Consider the following 7,184-nt stretch of genomic DNA (forward strand, 5'->3'; position numbering starts at 1 on the left):
TTTCTAGTTTTTCACATTTCTTTTGCATTACTTTCATAGATAATAACTCCTGTCGAAGAACTTGACTCTTTGTATCAGGTGCAGACATTTTGAAGATGTAGTTTCTAGCTCTGCTGTAAGATCATCAGTCGAACTTAACAGGTTTTTCTGAAGCTGTTCAATTTTGCCTGCTTGCTTTTTGACCCGTGGTTTTAAACTTGCATTTTCAATTTCAAGCTTTTGGATGTGATCCTGTGTTTTCTCAGCACATCTCAGGGCCTCTGTATGTTGATCCTGTGCTTTTTGCATCTGACTTGTGAGTTGACATAATGTCTTCTTTAAATCCTGTGGCTCATCTTCTAAGTTAGCACAATAATGTGAGTCACCTCCAGTGAATCCTCTGACATAGACTCGAGTTCATTTCCTTATTAGCCATTTCTGTCTCCTTTTGTTTGGCAAGATCGGGATTCCATCCTGTAAGATCCTTGCATTCCATTCTCGAGAAGGCTGCTTCTGATGTCATTTTGCAGCTTTACAGCCTGATTCAGATAATTTCTCACAGCCTTAGTTTTATTTCTGATTAAGCTTCCCTGGTGGCTCAGAGGTTAAAGCGTCTGCCTGGAATGCGGGAGACCCAGATTTGATCCCTGGGTTGGGAAGATCCCCTGGAGAAGGAAATGGCAACCCATTCCAGTACTCTTGCCTGGAGAATCCCATGGAGGGAGGAGCCTGGTAGGCTTCAGTCCATGGGGTGGCAAAGAGTCGGACACGACTGAGCAACTTCACTTAGTTTTATTTCTAGTGCTCTGAGAGTGAATTCAAGTTGTTTTATTTCAACTTCTTACCATATCTTACCAATCTTCTTTTCTTCTTAACTGCTCCCTAATTTTTTCATAGGACATACCAGACTTCTCTTCTTGCTCTAAGGTGAACTCAAGCTGAGGAGCTGTCGTTCCCACTCCACTTTCTGTTGCTCTGTGATTTCACTTTTTTTGTTTCTTGACAGCTCTTTCTATAGCCCTCTAACCTTACTTTCCATTTTAATTTTTCCTCTAAGTAGTTCACAGTGGCTTTTTTAAAGTTCTGTTAATCTTTCATAGAAAGAATTGCACCCCGAATTTTCAGTAAGCTAACAGAATCTTTACACCCCATGCCAAATTGTTCACGTAGCAACACGGAATTCAACTCGCCATCCTTGGAAGCGGTTTTAGATGACTGAATTAAGTCATCAAGGTCATCCACAGAATTCGTTTGTTCTTCAACCTTGTTCTGTTCACTAGATATTTTCTTTGCAGGCTTGCCATTATCCTGATCCACTTTACTTAAAATACTGTCATCATTCACATGCAGCAGACCACCAGTCAGTGAATCGGTCATTTCAGACATTGGTGTGAAGTGATGTCGCTCAGTCGTGTCCAACTCTTTGCAACCCCATGGACTATAGCCTACCAGGCTTCTCCGTCCATAGGATTTCCCAGGCAAAGATACTGGAGTGGGTTGCCATTTCCTTCTCCAGGAGATCTTCCTGACCCAGGGATTGAACCTGGGTCTCCCGCATTGTAGGCAGATGCTTTCTCCTCTGAGCTACATGCCCTCTAATCACACATTATTTTGGTGTCCATTTTTCATTGTCCTTTTTCTTTACTTCCTTCATATGCATGCTAGGATCGCTGCTATCAGAATCTTCATTCTCTGTAGCAGGAAACAGCTGGTTGCTATTTTTTTCTACTCTTTCTCTCCTGAATGAATCCAGTCTTCAGCAGCATCACATACATTGTCAGATACTTGCATTTCACTACTTTTGTTCTGCTGCTTTTCTTCTTCAACCTTGGTTTTAAAATCTTAAGACTTTATCATCTGATGTAGGCCATAAATCAACACCAGGTTGGTTTGTTGGAAAACCTGCTTAAAGAGTCTTCCTCAGAAATCTCATCCACTGAGTTGCTATTTTCAGAAGGTATCTCTTTTCTTTATGGTCAGTAATCAGTTGGTGAATAATAACACCACTAATAACAGCACATTCTTCAGCAGTCCATCCAAAGACATCTTGAGAAAAGATGTTAACACTGTGCTGAAGAAGACTGACTGCATTTGACTCATAACTGACAGCAAACATGAGGGCTGTTCTTTTCTTCTTATCAAACACATGTATATTTGCTTCTTTCTTTACTAAAAACTCCACCATTTGCTGTTTCCTTTCACTTATAGTAAGTAACAGTGGTGTGAGGTCATCCTTGTTCCTGGCTTCTGTTGTTGGTATCGTATGAAAGCAGCTCTGCTGCAAGTGACATATTCTGGCAAAACGCAGCATAGTGGAGAGCAGTGCTGCTGCTGACATTGGTGACATTTGGGTCGGCGCCACGTTCCAGCAAAATAGTTGCAGACTCCTCCGCTTGGCATTCTGCAGCCTTCATCAGCACTGTCCTCTTTTCATTGTCACAGAGTGAGTTAGGAAGGTATTTTCTCTCCAGGAGGAGAGTTACCCTCGCTGAGTGACCATTGGCACAGGCCAGGTGGAGGGCAGTCCTGTTCATCTTGTCCCCATCATTCATGTCGTTATATCCGAGCTGTACTTTGGCTACATTGCCTATGCTTTCAGCTTTGAGGATTTTTCCGAGGTCCTTCTCTTAGATGTGGTACCTGGGCCTGGTGTCTTCTTGGACCTCCCAGTCATTGGAGAAGGTTTCCAGCTGCTGCCCTTGCAAACAGTTTGAAGGCTGGAAAACATCTTTCTGTTCTCTTGCATGTCTACAAAGATAGCATCTTGGAAATTGACTCCATGAGGCTAGAGGTTATATTCCTCATCCATCCTGAGGAAGAAGAAATAGGAGTAATCCTGGACCACAGTGTGGGAGTGACAGGAGAAGTAGCCCTGGCCAGTGAGCTTGAGCCTGGAGCCTGCGGGCACCTGGAACATGCTGCCCCACCCCTGGTTGCACAGCATCTTGATCTGTGCCCACTAGAAGAGCCCCACATACTGCTAGGGCAGGTAGGTAGCTATACAGGCCATGCCGCTCCTGGTACAGCGCCAGCACGTTGGCGTACACAGTGATCTCGGCCAGCTTGGTACAGCAGCCCTTGCTCAGGGGTCTCCCTTCAGAGGGCAGCTGGCAGCTGCTGGAGGCCCCAGGCCAGCCAGCCAGGCAGAGCCAGGCAAGCAGCAGCGGGTGCAGCATGCTGGGAGCTGCAGTGGCGGGGGGTGGGTGAGGGGACTGGCAGGGTGAGTGTTGCGCCCAGGGCACGCTAGCTGGAGCCCCAGAAGCACAGTCCTGGGCACTCTGCTCCGTGCTGCTCTCTCCTCCACCACCAGGATCCACCCTGCCTAAAGTTTTAGTTAAGGCTTCCACATACTAATATCAAAAAAGTAAATTTAGTGTTTGTTTCTCCATGGGTTATTTGTAAAGCTGTAAACTGAGATATCGGTGGCTCCATATTATATCTCCATTAGTGAGCTGTGGTATGGGTAGGATTTTCCTACTTCTGTACTTTTCCTTGTAGACTATTTTTACTAAGGTGCTTTATAATGTGTTTTAAAGCATTGCATTTACAAAAAAAAAAAAGGAAAATGCTGTAAATATTGCATATTTTATGTATTTGGACCAAAAGGTTATAAGTAATTAGACAAGTGATTTTGCACCAATTTTATTACGTCAAGTAAAACCATCAGATCTACTGTTCTTGTATTTCTCATTTAACTTTACTGTTAAGACATCACTGAAATGAACTTCAGTAGCCTTTCAATTTTGATACGAAGTACATTATTGATAATTGGGGGCAGTAGTTATAGTGGAAAGAGTACTGGACGAGGAGTCGGAAATGTTGATTTCTTGACTTGCTCTGCCACTTGTCAGCTGTGTGACCTTGAGCAAGTCACTTAACCTCTCTCTGCCTCAGTTTCCTCATCTTGAAATGAGGATATAATACCTGCTGTACCTACCTCACAGGGGTGTTGTGAGGATTAAATGAGATGGCATGTGAAAGCACTTTGGAAATTGTAATGTTCGATATAAATGTAAAGTTTTATGGAAACATCTTTAACATATAGTTTCATATCATTGGTTTTTTAACAAAGAAAAGAGAAAAGTTCACTTATAAGCTGATTGAAGAAAAGTTCATCTTGATATGAGTTTGTGTTTAATAAATATCTTCTCAGTGTTTTATCTTCCCTGTTTCAACAACTATTGAAAATTGAAACACCTGTGAACTCTTACAGATTCATGAGCAGCTGCTTGAGTTCAGGAGGTTGTTCCCTGTTTGCAAAAAGATTTCATTAGCTGACTCAGGGCAGAGGAAAATTTGCTCTTCAAATGTGGAAGACTTTTCTGTTTTTATTTTACATTACCATTCAGAAATGGTAGCTATTTTATACCTCTGGTTTTTAAGGTATATTTTGCAGAATTTGATTTCCCTGTGCATTCTTTACTTTCTTCTACTTCTTGGAGTAGCAAAGGTAAAGAATTTTGGAAACATTTTCTAAAAGGGTAACCTTTAATATGTTGAGTTTAAATAAATATCCCCTAACAAGGCCTCACCAGACTATGTTAAGCATTTCAGGCAGCTTGCTTTAAAGGTTGTTGATTGTATGGGAGGAGGAGAGAGTGCAAGTTATCAAAAGACATTTTGGACAAATTTAAAGAAAAGCTAAAAGAAGTTGACAGGAAAAGTCATTGTAACACCCTTCCCTCCCCACCCCCCAGCCCCTCCCCCTGATAATGGAACAATATTAGGAGTATATCAACAGGCATACTTTTCTTTTTTGACTTTTTTGTGAATTTAATATCTTTTGCAGGCATTTGTTGAAAATATATACAAATGATTTCCTTGCCCAAAAGTAAAACACCGCCTTGGGATGGGGCATCTGACATTTATCTGCTAAGGAACCCTAGGATACAGGTTATTCTCTGAGTCCAGCTAAACCTTAAGGTGCATCAGCTCTTTTGGGTAACTAGAGTTACCTAGATAGATCTAGGGTCAAAAGATTCAGAGAGTACGTACAATTTCAGACTTTGCAAGCCATCGGTCTCCATCACAACTACCCAACTCTGCCATTTTAGTATAAAAGCAGACAACACATAAGTGATGAGTTATGGCTGTGTCCCAATAAAACTTCATTGCTGAAACAGGTGACAGGCCAAATATGGACCATGGGTTGCACTTTGCCAACCCCTGAGGCAGGTTATTATGTATAGAGAAATCACTTTTGAATCTGTACCCTACTGGCCTAAAAGAGTTTATATACTTCCAAAACAGCTCCTAACTTATATCCAAAGAATAGCTTTCTGATCCAGGCAGTCTCTCCCACAGATTCATAAACTTTCATAACTTGGATTGCTTCCAGGTGAGCAGGTTTTCTTTCCTAGTTTAGCTGTTCAGAATAGGGGCATTTATGCTATCATCTTTCAGGGTGGGTGAGAAGTATCCTTCCTGGAGACTGAGAAAGGGTTAGATTTAATCCCATGTGGTCTAATATAGTCCTAGGAGCCTGACAAGTGCAGAGTCCTTATAATACCTAACTTTATAATCAAATAAACAGAACCACTGAGATGGTAATGTATTTTTTTAAAATGGCAAGTGTGATTTTTCTTTTTCAGCCTCTGCGCTTTTTTCAGTATTTTGAAAATAGGGGAAAATTTTTTTTTATACAATACAATAGCAAATTAACCACTTTGAATTTTAAAAGATAATGTTATGTGTGTATGTGTGTGTATATATATATCTATATATGTTTATTTCCTAAAAGAGGGAAAAGTACCTTTTCGTTCAACTTGTATCAACTCCTGTTTTCTAATTGCTGTGAAATGGCAACTATTGATAAATTATTGTGACTTTTAAAATTTAATGGAAAGGACATATTTTGGTTTTACCCAGCTTTAATCTGTAAAGTATCACTTAAATATATCTGACAACAACGCATATAGTATTGCATGGGGATTACTTTTCTATCATCCATACACATTTGTGCAACTTTGAACATACTGGGTGCTTCTGAATTCCTGATGATTGGATTTAAATGACTGAAAATCAGAGAAAAACTTACTGACTTTTAAACTTTGCATTTTATTTTCTATTTTTAAAATTCAGTTAATGCCTATAATTTGAAGTCCACTGTTGCTCTTTCTCAATATATGTCCTATCAGAGATTCCTAAAATTGTGAGTCCCATCTGTGATTTACAAACAGTATTTTGATATTGCAGGTGATTTGCTCATTGTATTTGAATAGTTAGAAAGAAAATAGTTTGTAGACAATGATTCTCTTTTTCTAATAAAATGAAATAAAAATTCTAAAAGCACTAGAGAATTGAACTAAAGGCTGGTTCCCAAATGCATAGCTGGTATTTTAATTTCTATTCGAATTCTACATAGAGAACATCTGTGTAAACCATCTCTCTGGTTTTTCCCATTGATCATTCTCAAACACACCTATGGCCCTAAAATCCTTTATTATGAGAGGCACCCGGTATTGTAACCTTTTATGAAGTTTGTTTTTTAAGAGGTCCAGGTGCTTCTACTTCATAAGTTGAAAATGTGCCTCTTCATAACTTAGTGCTGTGCTTTGAGAGGAAGTAAGGCAATTGCTGTTAAATTTTTGCATCCATTCACCCTGTGCAAAGCTGCTGGATGATATCAACTAAACTGCTGCTCAGGCAGCCTTTGGAGGGGGAAAGCACCCCATTTGAGACGTACTGCCAATTCAACTCCTCTCGAGTGGAGCTTGCTTTCTGATTTACTGGAGAGGGAATTGTAAAGATAGAAATGGGCAATCAGTTCATCAGCTTTATCCTGTAATTTAAGTTCATGCAGCTTTGTGACCTTTGCAGTACTATTTATAAAAAGGACCCTGATGGTGATGATCTCTTTTAAAACCCATTCCTGGTAAGCCTATGGTTTAGACACACTGGTGCTGTCTATCTGATTTTCAGACAGCTTCTAAAGCTTTCTACTGAGACTCAGGTGTGTGAGCATCTCTAAAGCAGTGTCGAATGTAATTTTGGCAAACATGGATTGTATATTTTGACTTTCAGTTTATAATACATAAGACAGCTGAAGAAGAGTGCCTTTTCCCCCTCACAATCCACGTTGGAAGATGCTTGCTTCTTCCTCTGTCTCTGCTTTCTCTTTTTCTCCCCCTCTGCTGTTCACTTGATTCATTTACACAATACTGTTTCCAAGTTGAAACCATTTTGTCACATCTGTTGGAGAGATA

At 40.3% G+C, this 7,184-nt stretch overlaps 1 pseudogene; it reads right to left on the bottom strand.

Annotated features, from left to right (window-relative positions):
- Window positions 1-718: 718 nt before the first annotated feature.
- On the bottom strand, window positions 719-3,155 carry LOC138428534 (POTE ankyrin domain family member A-like; annotated as a pseudogene).
- Between the last annotated feature and the right edge of the window lie 4,029 nt (window positions 3,156-7,184).

This window comes from Ovis canadensis, chromosome 1, assembly GCF_042477335.2.
Source record: "Ovis canadensis isolate MfBH-ARS-UI-01 breed Bighorn chromosome 1, ARS-UI_OviCan_v2, whole genome shotgun sequence".
Classification (NCBI taxonomy): domain Eukaryota; kingdom Metazoa; phylum Chordata; class Mammalia; order Artiodactyla; family Bovidae; genus Ovis; species Ovis canadensis.